The 19,161-nt window shown below is 47.0% G+C and overlaps 1 pseudogene; it reads left to right on the forward strand.

Moving 5' to 3' along the window:
• The window catches only part of LOC121531529, a 67,287-nt pseudogene that overhangs the window by 39,236 nt on the left and 8,890 nt on the right, over window positions 1-19,161 (forward strand).

Consider the following 19,161-nt stretch of genomic DNA (forward strand, 5'->3'; position numbering starts at 1 on the left):
AAGGTACCACGTTCATTTGTACAAACAGTAGTACGCAAGTATTAACACCATGGGACCACGCAGCCGTCATACCGCTCAGGAAGGAGACGCGTTCTGTCTCCTAGAGATGAACGTACTTTGGTGCGAAATGTGCAAATCAATCCCAGAACAACAGCAAAGGACCTTGTGAAGATGCTGGAAGAAACCGGTACAAAAGTATCTATATCCACAGTAAAACGAGTCCTATATCGACATAACCTGAAAGGCCGCTCAGCAAGGGAGAAGCCACTGCTCCAAAACCGCCATAAAAAAGCCAGACTACGGTTTGCAACTGCACATGGGGACAAAGTTCGTACTTTTTGGAGAAATGTCCTCTGGTCTGATGAAACAGAAATAGAACTGTTTGGCCATTATGACCATCGTTATGTTTGGAGGAAAAATGGGGATGCTTGCAAGCCGAAGAACACCATCCCAACCGTGAAGCATGGGGGTGGCAGCATCATGCTGTGGGGGTGCTTTGCTGCAGGAGGGACTGGTGCACTTCACAAAATAGATGGCATCATGAGGAAGGAAAATTATGTGGATATATTGAAGCAACATCTCAAGACATCAGTCAGGAAGTTAAAGCTTGGTCGCAAATGGGTCTTCCAAATGGACAATGACCCCAAGCATACTTCCAAAGTTGTGGCAAAATGGCTTAAGGACAACAAAGTCAAGGTATTGGAGTGGCCATCACAAAGCCCTGACCTCAATCCTGTAGAAAATGTGTGGGCAGAACTGAAAAAACGTGTGCGAGCAAGGAGGCCTACAGACCTGACTCAGTTGCACCAGCTCTGTTAGGAGGAATGGGCCAAAATTCACCCAGCTTATTGTGGGAAGCTTGTGGAAGGCTAAACGAAACGTTTGACCCAAGTTAAACAATTTAAAGGCAATGCTACCAAATACTAATTGAGTGTATGTAAACTTCTGACCCACTGGGAATGTGATGAAAGAAATAAAAGCTGAAATAAATCAGTCTCTCTACTATTATTCTGACATTTCACATTCTTAAAATAAAGTGGCCTAAGACAGGGAATTTTTACTAGGATTAAATGTCAGGAATTGTGAAAAACTGAGTTTGAATGTATTTGGCTAAGGTGTATGTAAACGTCTGACTTCAACTGTATATACTAGGCGGTGTTTGACCAAAAATGGTCAAAGACTCCAGTCACCCAAGTCATAGACTGTTCTCTCTGCTACCGCACGGCAAGCGGTACCGGAGCACCAAGCCATCAGTTATTTTCACATATTTTTGAAAGCTGATTTGATTGGTCTAAAGAACCATTAGTGAAAAAATTATCAGAATTGGGCTGTCTGTGTTAACACAGTGTATGCGTGTCATTGAAAGTCTGTGGATAATTTATTGTGTGTTATGGGGAAAAAATGTCGACACTGACGTATTGGTCTTCGTCAGCACTGACAGTTATTGGACTTTGAATAAATTATTAAATTTTATTCCCAAGACTAATCTAGTATGTTTCACCACATTGGACTAACTTTGTAACGATCCCGGCTGTCTGAGTCGGGTCCTGTCTGGTGACTAGTTTTTCCGGTTCGTAATCTCCAGTTTCCCGAGGGTTCGGGAACGCTCCGGGGAGCGCTCTTGTTTTCCGCACCTGCATCCCATCAGCAATCTGCACACCTGGTCCTGATCATCACCCTTCTTAGGCTCTGGCCGAACATCCAGTTCCTGCCGGATCGTTAGCCATGAACAGTAGGTTTTGTCAGAGTATCAGTCCTAGAGCGTCTAGCGTTAGTTTTGTTGTTTTGTACCTTGTTGGTTTTTGGTTTACTTACCTCCGTTTTTGTCCCATCTGCAGTCACTCGTCCGAACCTTCACCCTACCTCTGCCTGATGGTCGGCGGCTGCCGAGCCATCACTGGACCAACAACTGCACCCTCAACAACTCATCCACGCCGCCCGCTCTGTCCCTGGATTATTCTGCACCTTTTTGAATCTGTAATAAACCCTCACCTTCGTTCAACTCTCCTTGTCCTGGTCTGCTTCTGGGTTCTGTCTGAGGGAACCGTGACAGAACGATCCGGCCAGTAATGAACCCAGCGGACCTGGACTCTGTTCGCCATGCCATTACCCAGCAGGAGAAGATGTTGGGCCATCATAGCACGGTACTACAGGAGATCGCGTTGTCAGTTCGGAACCTTTCTTCCGGTCTGACGGAGGTCCAGAACCAACGCCAGTGTCCGGTGGAGGACCCACTCACCGGTTTCACCCATCTCGCCTGCCGCTTCTGAAGTTGTGTCCCTCCGTGAGCCCAAGGTTCCGACGCCGGATAAATATGAGGGGGAGCTGGGAAAATGCCGTTCATTCCTTATGCAGTGTGGATTAGTGTTCGATCTACAGCCCTACTCTTATGCCACAGACAAGGCTAGGATAGCCTTTGTGATTGAGTTGCTGCGTGGTCGAGCGCTGGAGTGGGCTTCAGCCGTTTGGGAACGACAGGATCCCTGCATGGCTTCATACCAGGGGTTCACGGCCGAGATGAGGAAGCTCTTCGACCATTCCGTCCGAGGGAGGGACGCAGCTAGGCGCCTGTTTTCTCTTCACCAAGGAACTCGCAGCGTGGCCGACTTCGTGATCGAGTTCAAGACGTTGGCTGTGGAGAGTGGGTGGAACGAGGAGTCTTTGCAAGCGGCCTTTACCAGGGTCTGTCGGAGCAGCTCAAGGATGAGTTGATCTCTTATCCGGAGCCTAGTGACCTGGACAGCTTGGTAGCCTTGTCTATTCGGGTGGATAATCGAGTCCGAGAGCGAAGGAGGGAGAAGCAATGGGGTCCGTCCAATCGATCAGCTTCTCAGTTCCCAGTCGGGTCGGGTGGTGGACCAGAACACGTCGATCATTCTCCACCACAAAGGATTAGTGGAGAGGACCTCTCCCGATTCTGAACCCATGCAAGTGGGGCGGCACGGGTTAACCAAGGAGGAGCGTCAACATAGACGTAAGACCAACTGCTGCCTCTACTGTGGTCGCCCGGGACATTACATCTCCACTTGTTCCCGGCGGTCGTCAAACTGCCCGGCTCGCTAAAGTTGGGAGGACTGTTAGCGAGCCAGTTTCAACCTCTCAGTACCTCTGTCAGACCCCGTTTCCGGCTACCCTGGTGAACAGGAATCAGAGCTTAGCGCTTAACGCTTTTATCGATTCAGGTGCCGATGGAAGCTTTCTTGATGCCGAGTTGGTGGAACAGCTGGGGCTTTCCAAGGAGCAATTGCCGGAAGCCATTGAAGCGACCACTCTGAACGGCAGTAGTCTGGCACGTATCACGATGAGGACTGAACCGGGTTAAGATGCGGTTGTCGGGGAATCATTCTGAGATGATTTCATTCTTCATTCTGCCGTCTTCCCATGTTCCTCTGGTCCTTGGATACCCCTGGCTGAAGGAACACAATCCCACGTTCGATTGGGTGACGGGCAAGGTAATGAGTTGGAGCCTTGATTGTCATGCTAACTGTCTCAAGACTGCCTGCCCCCATTCGGTTCCCAGTCAGGTGATTGAGGCTAAACCCCCAGATTTGTCCCTGGTTCCCGAGACATATCACGATTTGGGGAAGTTTTCAGTAAGCAGAAGGCTCTGTCACTTCCTCCCCACCGACCATATGATTGTGCCATCAACCTGGTCCCTGGAGCTGTCTACCCCAAGGGAAGGTTATACAGTATCTCCCGACCTGAACGTGAGGCGTTGGAGACCTACATCAAGGAGTGGCGCCACTGGTTGGAGGGGGCGGAGCAACCGTTTATTGTCTGGACTGACCACAAGAATCTTGCTTACGTGCAATCGGCTAAACGTCTCAACTCCCGTCAGGCCAGGTGGGCGTTGTTTTTCGGACGATTCAAGTTTTCCCTGACGTTCCGACCTGGATCTAAGAACGGCAAGGCGGACGCCTTGTCCCGGATGTTCTCCAAGACGGAGGAGAGTGGGTCCAAGACCGAGACAATTCTCCCCCGGAACTGCGTCGTGGGAGCAGTTATGTGGAAGATTGAGGAGGAGGTGCTGGCGGCCCTTCGGACTCAGCCCGGTCCCGGTAACGGTCCACCCGGTCGGTTGTTTGTGCCTGAGTCGGTTCGTCCGGCTGTCCTCAAATGGTCCCACGCCAGCAAGATGGCTTGTCACCCTGGCGTGGCTCGGACAATGGCGTTTCTTCGCAGACGTTTTGGTGGCCTGCCATGGCCGAGGATACTCGGGGGTTTGTTGCTGCCTGTCCAGTGTGTGCGCAGAATAAGAGTACCAATCGGCCCAGCTCTGGACTACTTCACCCCCTTCCTATTCCCCGCGACCATGGTCGCATCTGGCCCTGGACTTCGTCACTGGGTTGCCCGCTTCTGAGGGGAACACGGTCGTTCTGACTATCGTGGGACAGATTCAGCAAGTTCGCCCACTTTGTGCCAATTGCCAAGCTTCCTCTGCCTCGGAGACGTCCGAGATCCTGGTTAGGGGAGGTTTTCAGGGTCCACGGTTTGCCCAGTGATATCGTTTCCCGACCGTGGCCCTCAGTTTACCTCTGCTGTCTGGAAGTCCTTCTGTTTGGCCATTGGAGCTACAGTCAGTCTCACATCTGGTTTTCACCCCCAATCCAATGGTCAGGCGGAGAGAGCCAACCAGAAGATGGAATCCACGCTACGCTGTCTGGTCTCTTCCAACCCCACCTCCTGGGTCTCTCAGTTGCCTTGGGTTGAGTATGCCCACAATACTCTTCCTACATCTGCCACTGGGATGTCTCCCTTCCAGTGCCTGTATGGCTACCAACCTCCCTGTTTCCTTCTCAGGAGAAGGAGCTCTCAGTGCCTTCTGTTCAGGCCCATATTCGTCGTTGCCACCGGACCTGGCATCGGGCCAGAAAGGCACTCCTTAGAGTTTCGGACCGGTATCAGCTCCAGGCGAATCGTCGCCGGATCCCCGCTCCCACCTATACCATCGGAGATAGGGTTTGGTTGGCCACACGGGATCTTCCGTTACGGACTGAGTCTAGGAAGTTGTTACCGAAGTTCATTGGTCCGTTTGTGGTGGAGAAGGTGATCAATCCAGTGGCAGTTCGACTCAAACTACCGAGGACGCTCAGAGTCCATCCCACCTTTCATGTCTCCTGCCTCAAGCCTGTCTTCCTCAGTCCTCTGTTGCCTCCTCCGCCTCCTCCTCCTCCTCCTCGGATGATCGGAGGTGGTCCTGCCTACACGGTGCGTCGCATCATGGATTCCAGACGGCGGGGCCGGGGTTTCCAGTATCTCGTGGACTGGGAGGGGTATGGCCCTGAGGAGAGGAGTTGGATTCCGCGGCGACAGGTCCTAGATGCGGACCTCATCAGTGACTTCTACCGCCTCCATCCTGGCGCTCCGGGGAGTCCGCCCGGTGGCGTTCGTCGGAGGGGGGTACTGTAACGATCCCGGCTGTCTGAGTCGGGTCCTGTCTGGTGACTAGTTTTCCGGTTCGTAATCTCCAGTTTCCCGAGGGTTCGGGAACGCTCCGGGAGCGCTCTTGTTTTCCGCACCTGCATCCCATCAGCAATCTGCACACCTGGTCCTGATCATCACCCTTCTTAGGCTCTGGCCGAACATCCAGTTCCTGCCGGATCGTTAGCCATGAACAGTAGGTTTTGTCAGAGTATCAGTCCTAGAGCGTCTAGCGTTAGTTTTGTTGTTTTGTACCTTGTTGGTTTTTGGTTTACTTACCTCCGTTTTTGTCCCATCTGCAGTCACTCGTCCGGAACCTTCACCCTACCTCTGCCTGATGGTCGGCGGCTGCCGAGCCATCACTGGACCAACAACTGCACCCTCAACAACTCATCCACGCCGCCCGCTCTGTCCCTGGATTATTCTGCACCTTTTTGAATCTGTAATAAACCCTCACCTTCGTTCAACTCTCCTTGTCCTGGTCTGCTTCTGGGTTCTGTCTGAGGGAACCGTGACAAACTTTATGGATTCGTTTTTATGTTCAGCCAAACCAGTTCATTTTAGTGGACCATTACCAGTGTTTGATGATAGTAATCACAGCTGGTTATTGACATTTGCTAACATTTGGACAAATATGTGAATTACAGTAAGTGCACTCTTAGCTAACATTTCAGATCATGACACAGGGGGCTCAAGGTTGAATACTACAGAGATAAAGGTGTTTAAACCCCCCCTTAATCTAACCATAGTCACGCTGCACAGGCCTAGGTATTGACTTCCTCTCTGAGGTATTATTGGGATGCATTTCTCCTTGAGTCCTTATTGATTGAATGGTGAACAGGAGAGGGAAAGAAGCGAGAACCAGAGGTAAGCCCATGCCACTGCAGCCTCTGCTGATCCCCTATATTATTGAATGGCTATTGTAGGGTTGTATTTCAGGAAATCCCAAGCAAAGCAGAGCATGGCTGTATCTCAGAAAAGCATTGGCAGGGCAGAACAGGGCTGTATTTCTGTTGGGTAGTGTAGTGTATTAAGATTATGACTTTCTTAATGGAACCAGAAAGAATGTTTATCTTAGTTCAAAAGTAGCCATTTGTAGGGTGACGCCCCAGGGGAGACAGGTGATTGGACAGCAGAGGGAGCAACCCATATTTTTGCATTGTTCATAAGTATATGCTGGACGAAGAAGAGGCCAGAGCAGCCATTGCAATCTGGGACGTTGCTCTCCGGGTGATCTTGACACCTGTAACTCATGCTGAAAGCTTGTGATATGAATAAACTTATGATCAAGGTTCAGTATGAGCGGACTCCTTTGTTTATCAGCAATGACTAGCAACTTTTACTCGATACCACAGAAGTCAGAGGAAACTGTCACATTTATACCTACACAAGGTCAAAATCTGAGTTTCAGTGCAGAATTGCATATAATGGTATAAATGTTGTCTTGAGCTAACTGAAGGTCTGTACTGAATACCTGTGTTTCTAACCCAGGTGGTCCGAGAGAGGCTGGTGTGTCGCGCCATCCTAGGTCACCGGAGTGGGAAGGAGCACATCATGAAGGTGGACGTCACATGTCGGTTTGTCTCACTTGTCTTGGACATCTCCTCCCAGCAGCTCAGCTTCTTAGTGGAGAAGGTGTGTGACACCAATCACCCTCAGCCATAAACGTACTGCTTCTCTGCTCACACCTTACATAACAGAAACAAGCCTCGGTGCAAGTGCATGGAAGCCTTAGTGCATACGTTTCTACAATCATGGTGCAGCCATCCATGCCCAATGACACATTTACATTTTAGTCATTTAGCAGACGCTCTTATCCAGAGCGACTTACAGTTAGTGAGTGTATACATTTTTTTATTTTTTATTCTGGCCCCCCGTGGGAATCGAACCCACAACCCTGGCGTTGTAAACGCCATGCTCTACCAACTGAGCTACATCCCTGCTGGCCATTCCCTCCCCTACCCTGGATGACGCTGGGCCAATTGTGCGCCGCCCCATGGGTCACACATTTCATAATGCTTTTATGGGCCAATTGTGCGCCGCCCCATGGAACACACATTTCATAATGCTTGAAACATTAGACCTCACATCAGTCATTTGTTCATTGAAGGCATTCATTGTGCAGCAGATCAGTGGCTGGGTTGAGACATTGTGTTTTTTCGATTTTCTCCAGCTTCTCCAGAAGTGCTTTGCATGCTCTGTGAAGCTGGATCACAGTGATTATCTCCTACCTCCTAAGCAAATTACACTGTACACTTCTGCACCAGTTTGTTCCTGATTTTTTATGTGGAGATGGCAATGGTTCTGGCAGAGCACAAAAGCTTTGCCCCAGATTCTATTAACCAATAATACATATATGGATGGGCCCAGTGGACAGGAGAGGAAGTTGTTGATTAGAGGGGTTCTGGCTCAAGTCCGAAATTCTAAGCTGACATAATTATGGAATTGTTTTAAGATGGTCATACTATGGATCATTTAGCTATTTGATTTTGAATTTTAGGACCCTTTTAGGTATCAACAAAAATAGAACAAATATTTGATAAAATATTGAATTTGGCCTTTACTACTATAGCCCAGAGAAACGCATTGAATAACACATTCATAAATGGCAACAAAAAAACAGTCACAAAATAAAGGTTTGAAGTGTTTTCCTGTATCTAGGAGGTATAAGAAAGCTCAGGTAATATGACACTTGTGGGAGATGTAGAGCAAAATGGAGAACGCCATAATGTTCATGGGAATCTCCCCTTTCCATAGAGTGGTCACATAAGTTTGTAGCCCAAACGGTTCGGACACTACAAACAGAGGTTGGCACATCGACGGTACTGACTTCAGACGAGATGACCATTGTGTTCGTGAGAGTCTCCCTTTTCCATAGAGTGGTCATAATAGTTTATAGGTCAAACCGTTTGGACGCTACAGACGTTTTCGTGAGAAGACCGATTTTCAAGATGTCTCATGGTCTGACAAACACGCCCTAGCTCTGCCACCTTTCACCGCAGATGCGGAAGTGTGACATCGGCGGATGCGGTGGATTGAGGACGAATCCAATGTAAATAAAAAAACAGATATTTCTAGCTTAAACCGGAATACACATAATGCCTATTGTTACAAAAACTTGGGTAAGCTATTTTCAAGGATTTTATGGGGATAGCAAAAAGCACTCTCCATCCCATATCATCTGAATGATTTAATTCTGAATGAGAGGAAGAATGAGGAGTCACCAATATCATCATAATGATTTTCTGTCCCCCCTATTTCACTTTCATTATCACAAGCACAAACTCTAGCTCAATGTTTTTTATTATCGCCCCTTTCATGCTGAACCTGTGCATATTTTTACACATATTTCACATCTCCTGGCAGCTGCTTTCAGGTCCTGTTGCTGATCAGCCTTTTAGAACTGAAAATGATAATTTATTTCAGTGGCATTCTTTTATCTGACTCTGTCCCATTCATCTATGTGTTGACAGTCTTACTTCTTGATTTACAGGCTGCTTGTGCAGAGGAGCTCTCCGGGATAAAGCAATTAGAGAGAGGGAAAAGGGATGGGGGGAGGGAGGGAGGGAGAGGGGGAGAGGGAGAGGGGGAGAGAGGAATGAGTAAGGAAAGACAGCAAGAAAGAAAGGGATAAGAAATGCAGTAGAGTTGAGAGGAGGAGGGAGAGAGGCTGAGAATGAATTGCCCGTCAATAAGGCCTGCTGTAAATGATGCTGCCCACACAAGAGAGGATAGATGGAGATTATAGATTGAGCATTTTTTGCTTTGCTTAACCTTTAAGAAGTTATTGACGACAGGGCAGCTTTTATATGGGCATTATAATCAATTGACATGCTCCCAGCCTCTAGAGTTTACAGTATTGAATTCCGGTAGTTACTCTAACTTACTTCAAAACAGTCTTATCTTTTATTTTCAAATGTGTTTGTGTGTTAGATGTAAGAATGTGAGACTGTTGTTGCCCCTTTGAAGACTCCAGGTGTCTCTCTGGTTCCTCTCTACCTCTTCTAAGGAGCGTATCGTCTCTGGCCCTGTCCCTTTGGTCTGTGTGACCAGGACGGTGATGACACGTATCATTTCTAAGGTACATCCTATCCTTCTGTCCCTGCCCATCCTCGAACAAGAAGTACTTGTACAATACATACAGGTATAATAGCCTCGGTTCAGACTTAATATAATCTAACTATATAACATTTATGGGTGATTATTCATGCTTAGTATTGAGTTGCAGGTACCATATCCCCATGTCTGTGTGTCTGTAGACCTGGGTGCTGGCTGTAGGAGGGCAGACAGAGCTGTGGGTGCCCTTTGACCCTTTGTACCGCCAGGTGAGTGGCAGAGGAGGTTCTGGAGGTGCGCTACGCAGACCATCAGCAGGACACGGTGGGCCTGAAGGGAGAGGTCCACTTCTCCAACCTCCACTTCTCCAGCATGGCCCTGGACTTTGGCTGTGTACTGAATCACACCGAGGCTCAGCGCCATGACCAACTGCAACCCTCTGTCTGTGTCCTACTGCTGGGCATTCCTGGTCAACGAGAAGTAGTACCACATCATGTTAGGGAGCCTAGCATAGACCGTATGGAGCCTAGTCCACCTCTGTAGTCAGCATTAGACTTGTTTAGACACCATCCCTCTGAAAGAAAACGAATGAATTAAGCAGAGAATATCCCTGACCTTTTTGTGCGTGTGCTCCTAAACACTTCACCTTCCCTGTTTTGGGTGACTTATTGTTATAAATGGTTGTGGATATTGTTTATTGTGGTTCCACAGTTTATTTGAGATTCTATTGAGGCACACAGGATGGTTCCAGTTTTCATGTAGTTCCAGGAGGGGACAGATGGTGTAGAAGCAGCTGGTATAGCCGAGGAACTGAACTTTTAGTCAAGCTGTTCATTTCGCCCTTTGAGGCTGTTCATTTCGCCCTCAATTGAAAAGATGCTAAGCATCAGACTGCTAATCAAACCATTTTCCTTTCTCCTAAGAGGCTGATAACAAATTCCACTCCTGTAAACTGTGTGTGTAAGAATTTCTAATGAGAAGTGTTTGAAGATTAATCAAACAGGACACATACACTGGGTGTATAAAACATTAGGGACACCTTCCTAATATTGAGTTGCACCCCCCTCAGCCTCAATTAGTCAGGGCATGGACTCTACAAGGTGTCGAAAGCGTTCCACAGGGATGCTGGCCCATGTTGACTCCAATTCTTCCCACAGTTGTTTCAAGTTAGCTTGATGTTCTTTGGGTGTATCATTCTTGATACACACGGGAAACTGTTGAGCGTGAAAAACCCAGCAGCGTTGCAGTTCTTGACACACTCAAACAGGTGCGCCTGGCACCTACTACGATACCCTGCTCAAAGGCACTTTAATATTTTGTCTTGCCCATTCACCCTCTGAATGGCACATACACAATCCATGTCTCAATTGTTTCTTGGCTTAAAAATCCTTCTTTAACCAGTCTCCTCTCCTCCATCTCCACTGATTTAAGTGGATTTAACAGGTGACATCAATAAGGGATCATAACGTTCACCTGGATTCACCTGGTCAGTCTATGTCATGGAAAGAGCAGGTGTTTCTAATGTTTTGTACATCCAGTGTATGTGTGTAAGCACACACTGCTCTGTACTGAACTGGATTGGCCACATCTGGGACTACGGATTTAAAGTTTTCTGAAGTGGCAAAAGCAAGATGATTGCATCGCTAGGAAAGCCAAATCCAGCTATTATCTAAGGAAATCAACAGGAAAAAATATCAGAGACACTTCAAGAAAAAGTGCACACACATACACTAGCAGCCTTTTTTTCTCAGCTTTAATATTGCAGATAGATTGTAACTTCCATCAATGTAATTTTCTGCATCACTTCCAATCCCCCATATGTTTTTTTTTCTTCTCGCAAATACACTGCTCAAAAAAATTAAGGGAACACTAAAATAACACATCCTAGTTCTGAATGAATGAAATAATCTTATTAAATACTTGTTTCTTTACATAGTTGAATGTGCTGACAACAAAATCACACAAAAATGATCAATGGAAATCAAATTTATCAACCCATGGAGGTCTGGATTTGGAATCACCCTCAAAATTAAAGTGGAAAACCACACTACAGGCTGATCCAACTTTGATGTAATGTCCTTAAAACAAGTCAAAATGAGGCTCAGTAGTGTGTGTGGCCTCCACGTGCCTGTATGACCTCCCTACAACGCCTGGGCATGCTCCTGGTGAGGTGGCGGATGGTCTCCTGAGGGATCTCCTCCCAGACCTGGACTAAAGCATCCGCCAACTCCTGGACAGTCTGTGGTGCAACGTGGCGTTGGTGGATGGAGCGAGACATGATGTCCCAGATGTGCTCAATTGGATTCAGGTCTGGGGAATGGGCGGGCCAGTCCATAGCATCAATGCCTTCCTCTTGCAGGAACTGCTGACACACTCCAGCCACATGAGGTCTAGCATTGTCTTGCATTAGGAGGAACCCAGGGCCAACCACACCAGCATATGGTCTCACAAGGGGTCTGAGGATCTCATCTCGGTACCTAATGGCAGTCAGGCTACCTCTGGCGAGCATATGGAGGCTGTGCGGCCCCCCAAAGAAATACCACCCCACACCATGACTGACCCACCGCCAAACCGGTCATGCTGGAGGATGTTGCAGGCAGCAGAACGTTCTCCACGGCGTCTCCAGACTCTGTCACGTCTGTCACATGTGCTCAGTGTGAACCTGCTTTCATCTGTGAAGAGCACAGGGCGCCAGTGGCGAATTTGCCAATCTTGGTGTTCTCTGGCAAATGCCAAACGTCCTGCACGGTGTTGGGCTGTAAGCACAACCCCCACCTGTGGATGTCGGGCCCTCATACCACCCTCATGGAGTCTGTTTCTGACCGTTTGAGCAGACACATGCACATTTGTGGCCTGCTGGAGGTCATTTTGCAGGGCTCTGGCAGTGCTCCTCCTGCTCCTCCTTGCACAAAGGCGGCGGTAGCAGTCCTGCTGCTGGGTTGTTGCCCTCCTACGGCCTCCTCCACGTCTCCTGATGTACTGGCCTGTCTCCTGGTAGCGCCTCCATGCTCTGGACACTACGCTGACAGACACAGCAAACCTTCTTGCCACAGCTTGCATTGATGTGCCATCCTGGATGAGCTGCACTACCTGAGCCACTTGTGTGGGTTGTAGACTCCGTCTCATGCTACCACTAGAGTGAAAGCACCGCCAGCATTCAAAAGTGACCAAAACATCAGCCAGGAAGCATAGGAACTGAGAAGTGGTCTGTGGTCACGACCTGCAAAACCAGTCCTTTATTGGGGGTGTCTTGCTAATTACCTATAATTTCCACCTGTTGTCTATTCCATTTGCACAACAGCATGTGAAATGTATGTGGACAGTTTGATTTCACAGAAGTGTGATTGACTTGGAGTTACATTGTGTTGTTTAAGTGTTCCCTTATTTTAAGTGTTCCCTTGATTTGTCTTAGATTCCTTCTCTCACAGTTGAAGTGTACCTATGATAAAAATTACAGACCTCTACATGCTTTGTAAGTAGGAAAACCTGCAAAATCGGCAGTGTATCAAATACTTGTTCTCCCCGCTTTTTTCATCCATAGATAGTTCTACCTTGGCAGCCATTCCTTTGATCCAGCTTGAGAACACAAAGTAAACCAGTCCAAAAGCCTGTCTTTGGCTGTGACTACTCAGCACCACGCTCCCTTAATCTCCTCACACAAGTCAAGAAGGGACCCAATCTGTTACACAATAATTATTTGGCTACCATTTTAAGCTATCTATTTTAAGGAAATATTAACCCCAAGCAGCTCTACAATATATCATGGCCTTCAGTAGATATCAGTTCATCGTGCACCAAGATCTATAGACACCATATCAATCACCGCAGGGTTTCTGCAGTGTTTACAGATAGCAGATTTTCTGCAAAATAACTTGATATCAGAAATCATGGCAAAGTGAAGTAGAAAATAAAACAAATGCAACACTAAGCAAACCAAAGGCCTATGCTGACTCTGATGTTAAATCTCAGCTGTCAATACAGTCCCATTTTCTGGCAGCGTAGGGTTGAGTTTTTATCGTTTTTAATTGTTCTAAAGCTCCTGCCATGTCCTGCCTCAGATGAATCAATAGTGCTGTTTCTCTGTGGGGTTAAAGTGCAGGCCAGTGAAGATGAATCACTCAGCCTCCTGCTTTTCATTTCTCCAGACCCATCCTCTTAGAAGTTGATGACACTTCCTATCAATATTCGCATGATTCTCACAATGCACCAGCCACCCTGCTACTTAAATGCCTATCAGCAATTAAACCAGGTGTGATCCTGCTATTATTGCACCATTTTCATCCGCTTAGCTAAACTGGTTTACGGTGTACATTGAGTGTACAAAACATTATGAACACCTTCTCTTTCCAAGTGAAGGCTATGATCCCTTATTGATGTCACTTGTTAACTCCAACTTCAGTCAGTGTAGATGAAGGGGAGGAGACTTGGGAAGCATTGGAGTCAACATGGGCCAGCATCCCTGTTGAATGCTTTCAGCACCTTGTAGAGTCCATGCCCCGACGAATTGAGGATGTTCTGAGGACAAAAGGACTCAATATATGCAACTCAATATTAGGAAGTTGTTCTTATTGTTTCGTACACTCAGTGTATATGTTGCTGACGGACAGTTTTATCTTGATCAGCTCAAGCCCCTTGCTAGCAATGGTTGATTTGGTGCTGATGGATTTCACTTCCCCAGGTTTCCTGAGCAGACCAATGGGAGTGAAGGGCAATCCATCACACGAGAGGACAAAAGGGACACGCAATGAGACCTGTCCAAAGAGAGTTGACATCAGAGTGGACTCAAACAAGTCTAATCCTGCCGTTCACCAAGCTACAGTACTTGCACCCCATATCTGAATAGAATGAGCAATATTATTTCTTTATATTTAGAGCGAAATTAGCTGAATACAGCAGAGATTCACAGCAGGTTTATTTGAAAACATAGTGACTGCATATAAAATATGATTTTTAGAACTTCACATTAACTAGAAATAATTCCATAGAGGAACAAATTCATGTGTCAAATGATTGAATAACTGGACTGTCAGCATCTACCCTAGCCTGGGTACCAATCTTTTTAGTTAACATTCCACTCCTTGCCACTCCTGTCATTTGCCAAAGAATTTGAGACAGCAACCAGGCTACATCTACCACAGTTATAGCAGAGAATAACCATAGTAAGCTTCTCCCAGGAGGGTCTCCACTTCAGACACTCTTTGAAACGGCATTGGGCTTCGTGGACTACATTAACGATATAACAATCTCTACTTTTCTCTCTCTGCTGACAGTTTGGTGTTATTGAAATGTTATTTGTTCTGGAGACCTCTTGAGGTGTCTGGGGATTAGTGTGATGGACACACACACACAGACACACATAGCCACACACAGACACACACAGACACACATGCACAGACACACACGCACAGACACGCAGACACACACACACACACACACATAGAAACGCTTACAAATGAGAGCAGTGGGACAAGATAGAAAAAAAATCCACTATGTTCTAGTGAGAGAAGATGGTGGTTCCTCCTGACAGTGGTCCTCTGGAGTATATTAATTATCTGTATTTTTAGAATCTCTGCTGGTAGCCTGAACCGTCACAGGACTACGCCATAGAATTCCCCATACAATACTGCCCCCTGCTGTTACTCTCCAAAACACCTACTGTTACTATAGTCACTGAACAGCATTCTTACATAGGTATTCCTCTTGTCCAGATGGGATAGGGCAGTGTGCAGTGTGATGGCGATTGCATCGTCTGTGTATCTATTGGGGCGGTAAGCAAACTGAAGTGGGTCTAGGGTGACAGGTAAGGTAGAGGTGATATGATCCTTGACTAGTCTCTCAAAGCACTTCATGATGACAGTGGTGAGTGCTACGGGGCGACAGACATTTAGTTCAGTTACCTTTGCTTTCTTGGTTACAGGAACAATGGTGGCCATCTTGAAGCATGTGGGGACAGCAGACTGGGATAGGGAGAGATTGAATATGTCCATAAACACACCAGCCAGCTGGTCTGCGCATGCTCTGAGGACGAGGCTAGGGATGCCGTCTGGGCCGGCAGCCTTGCGGGGGTTAACATGCTTAAATGCTCTGAGGACGAGGCTAGGGATGCCGTCTGGGCCGGCAGCCTTGCGGGGGTTAACATGCTTAAATGTCTTACTCACGTTGGCTACGGAGAAGGAGAGCAAACAGTCCTTAGGAGTGGGCCGTGTCGGTGGCACTGTGTTATCCTCAAAGCGGGCGAAGAAGGTGTTTACCTTGTCTGGAAGCGAGATGTCGGTGTTGTCGTCGTGGCTGGTTTTCCTTTTGTAGTCCGTGATTGTCTGTAGACCCTGCCACATACGTCTTGTGTCTGAGCCGTTGAATTGCGACTCCACTTTGTCTCTATACTGATGTTTTGCCAGTTTAATTGTCTTGCGGAGTGAGTAGCTAAGCTGTTTGTATTCTGCCATATTCCCAGTCACCTTGCCATGATTAAATGCGGTGGTTCGTGCTTTCAATTTTGCACAAATGCTGCCATCTATCCACAGTTTCTGGTTCAGGTAGGTTTTAATAGTCACAGTGGGCACAACATGAATCTTAGTTTTTTACATAGTTAATGTGTCTGTTACTTGGATAACTTATGAGATCCAAGATGAAGTATCCAGTGAGTTTTATTTTTTACAGCTCAATACTGTAGATATAAGATTTTTATACTTTTTGTTTTTAGGGAAATTGATGTTCCCAAACTGCTCCTGGATGAGGAGGGGGAGGAAGAGAAGAGAGACCCAGAGAATGAGACTAAGGGGGAGGGGGTCTCCCAAAGATCCCCTGTCAGCCCCCGTCACCCCCACTCTCATCACAAATGGGTAGTCAGAGTCAGGTATGAAACAGCTATGCCCCCAGCAGACAGGAGCACAACAATTCCCCAGCAGCACAGTGGCCAGCCAGTGCTGATCAGAACACAGGCACAGCAAGCCGTATAACTAAGGAGCACCCCAGTGCTGGAGTGAAGGAGGTACAGTACACACTAACAGATGGCCTGCTGATGAGATTTCCTCTCTGTCTCTATTGCTCAGACCTTGGGAACACCTTAACCGAGAACAATGTTGAATTGAATTACAGTATTGAATCTGAATTCCTCTCCTTTTATCGACTATTCCTTTGTGCATCCCCTACCCTCTCTCACGATTGCTCTATCCATATGTCCTTGTGTCTTTATCTATCGTTCTATCATTGTTCTGACCTAAGGTATACCTCCTTATCTGTCTCTCCTCCTCTCTCTTTGACATCCTACCTATCTACTGTATGGGGTGCTGCAGCCAGGTGAAAGCCAGCTGGTATCCTTCTTATTTTACGGTTATGCAGACATCAGTGTTCCGGTTCTGGCTCTGTGTGAGGTCAAGGAGGGCCCCACGTATGAGATCAAACTCAAAGGAGAGGCCTCACTGGTCACCTACAGCCTGGACAGAACAGAGATCGACTTTGGCCTTCAGGTATTTAGCTATACTATGATCATCCTGAGACTGTGTTAGTTGTGTCCGGTTTACTTGTGCAGGATAAAGGTATCTGTGTGAGCTTTCTTTGCTTGTGTTTTTCATTCGTCCCTGTTTGGGTATGCAATGAATGCATCCAGGCAATTGTCATTGATATTCAAACAAGGACTTATTGATTTTTGATTTGTAAATGAGTGTATCAGCAGAATCCTCTCCTCCTTGCCGGTTCAGCATACATTTTTGGATCCATTCCCCTTCCTCTTCTCTTCTCTTCTTTCTCCTGCAGTTGTTTGACCATGTGGTCGAGGCAGAGATCACCCTGAGGAACACAGGGAAGGTGGGCTTTGAGTTCAGTGCTCTGTTGGGGGACCAGAATGAGTGTGAGGACACTCAGCCTGGACATCCCCTGGTCATCCCTAGAACAGTGAGACAGCCCACAGTATAGAGGATATACAGTGCTTTCTGTACCAATCCTCTCTACCAGCACCCCATGTTTAGTATTTAGCATAACTACATACACACATCTAGTGGTTTTACTGTAGCTATTTAGGGTGTTTTTTTCTGCAACCATTTACCTGTCTCTCATTACTCAAAGGGCTACATTGAGGCGAAGGCTGAGCGGAAGCTGTCAGTGTACTATCTCCCTGGGATCCCTGAGGTTTTCCACAAGATGTTCCAGCTGCAGGTGGCTTTCTGTGAACCAGGGATCATCACTCTCAGAGGAGAGGGCATTTCCCCCAGGATGTGTCTGGACCCAGAGTGCTTGGTATGTGCCTTTGGTCATTGTGGAGTTCTATCTCCATACTGTGAAAGAGTTTTGTTACAGTATGTAACTCTCTATTCTTGCCTTGTGTAGATGATGAGAGATATACTGCAGTGGTGAAGGAGGCCCTGGAGGAGGACAGGAGGGATGAAGGCACCAGTCAGCCTGCCATTGGAGAGGGCTTCCTGTATGACGAGGACTACATCCCTATAGTCAGTATAGTCAGGTCTATCACTCATCACTTTTCCTTTGATTCATGTACATAGATCTCACCATTAGTATTGTCTTCATAAGATGACACAAAGCCAATGTGTTCAGTTTGTATACCAGACATGATACCTGGGTGTTGTGTGGACAGATGTGTGGGACATGTATTTCTCTCTCACTGTGTTCAGTATGATGCCATGCTGCAGATGGATGTAGAGAGGCTCTTGGTGAAACAGAATGCCATGGCTATTGAGAAGAGATAAGTGGACCATAGAGACACACCTGCGTCCACTAGAAAGTGGTGCAAGAAGCTTAGCAGGTAGGCTCACATGCAAGTACATAATCACAGCATGGATATGCATGGCTATGCATATATTCAGCTCATTACTGAAAGTGGGATCTCATTATGTCTCATGTTTAGGTTCCTCTTGATGGAGTACACACTGGATTTTGGCTATGTGATCCATGATAGTGTTCCTACTCACATAGTTAGTCAAAGTGACAAATACTGGGACCATGTCTGTTTCCCTCTGGGCTGACCGCCGACAACTTACAGGCACAGGGGGGTTCCTGGGCAGCACTTGGAATTAATGTAGATAGATAATGAATGCTATATGACTGTTTTCAGGAATTTAAGGGATGGTTTTGATCAAGACCTGTCTCTCTCTCTCTCTGTCTCTTATCCTCAGAGTTCAGTGTAGAACTGGATAGGGTGAAGAACCTGCCCTATTGTAAGACTGAGACTTTTGAAGTGAAGTTTGACCCACGATGAGCCAATCTGGATCTGGGGTAGATCAACACTGTCATGCCTATATAGGTACAGTAGGGAAACTGTTGCACGAATAGCCAACAGTAGTTCTCTACCTCAGTATATGGAAGTTATTTTATCCTCTGTTTATGTGCTGTTTTGTTGTTTTCCAACATATGTGTGAAATATTTAGACCCCTAGTCTTTTAAGGTCAAACAGGCTGAATGTGCCATGGTGCCGTTGTGCTGTGTGTTGTGATTGCCAAATGGTTGGGGGCCCTGCAGTCCAGATCCGTCTGTGTGCCGTAGTCACCATATCCTCCCTCTAAGTCTAAGTTTGACAGCATCCAGTGTGGACTGTTTCAGGTGACCACCGTCCAGCTGTTCAACCACGAGCCTGTCCCATGTGAGTGGAGCATCGCAGAAGAGCAACAGCCCAAGAAGAAGGTACACAACCCAGCATAAGCACTGGTATACTATACTGCCTCATGGTTTATA

Source organism: Coregonus clupeaformis, chromosome 19 (assembly GCF_020615455.1).
Source record: "Coregonus clupeaformis isolate EN_2021a chromosome 19, ASM2061545v1, whole genome shotgun sequence".
NCBI lineage: Eukaryota > Metazoa > Chordata > Actinopteri > Salmoniformes > Salmonidae > Coregonus > Coregonus clupeaformis.